Source organism: Atta colombica, unplaced genomic scaffold (assembly GCF_001594045.1).
Source record: "Atta colombica isolate Treedump-2 unplaced genomic scaffold, Acol1.0 scaffold161, whole genome shotgun sequence".
NCBI classification, from domain to species: domain Eukaryota; kingdom Metazoa; phylum Arthropoda; class Insecta; order Hymenoptera; family Formicidae; genus Atta; species Atta colombica.
Window position 1 is genome coordinate 365,564 of NW_017259252.1, and position 987 is coordinate 366,550.

A 987-nucleotide genomic window follows, 5' to 3' on the forward strand; every position below is an offset into this window, starting at 1 on the left:
GAAAACGAAACCTCTCCAAAATATTAAGGAAATATTGCCAATATAATAATAATTTCAAATAGAATGAGACAATAATTTCAAATAGAATGTTTCAAATGAAATATTCTATAAAAATCATATTTTAGATCAACATCATATTTAAACAAATTAAATCGTATTTAGATAAACATTTCAAAGAATCATATTTTATGAAATATTCTACATGCAATCTTTTAGTTTGCAGAAATACTTCAAATGAAATATAATTCTGTAAAAGACATTTGAAATATTTTCACATTCTGGTGACATTTAATGCTGTGTAGGAAGTTATAATAAAAAAATATATAATAGATACAATCCCAGTCAAAAATAATTTCTCGAAAAGACGTCGTTTCAATGTCGAAAATAAAAGTCGAAATTTCTATTGATTTCGATGGATTTTTGGCTTCAATTTCGATTAATTTTCGAGTTAGAAATAAAATCTTGAATTGATCTAGTCAGCATAAAAATATACTAGTATCACTAATGCAATAAGTAAATTCGACAAATAGTGTCACTAACAGCGTAATAGTGGTGGAGAAAATTTCATTAAAGTTTCATTGAAATTTTATTGTGAAAATAAATATTATTAATTAGCATCATATTTCAGAGGATACACGACAAAATTATAATAAAAAAAAATTTATTTTATGAATTCGAGAACTAATTTTATGATCCATTCATGTGCGGTCATCCATCTGAATCCGAACTTCCACTTACTATGCTTCATTTCTGTGATCATACGAGAACTGCTCCTTCGAAGAACCATAAATACCTATAATGCTAATGAAAGTTGTATTTGTTCAAAGATGTTGTGAAAGAGACGGACATAAAAATATAATTAATGTTAAATATAGTAATAATGTACAAATGATGACACCTATGATAATAACTTGTTTTTAATAATACTGTAAAATATTATTTTTATTAGCTGAAATAATACTACTCTAATGATATATATATATATAT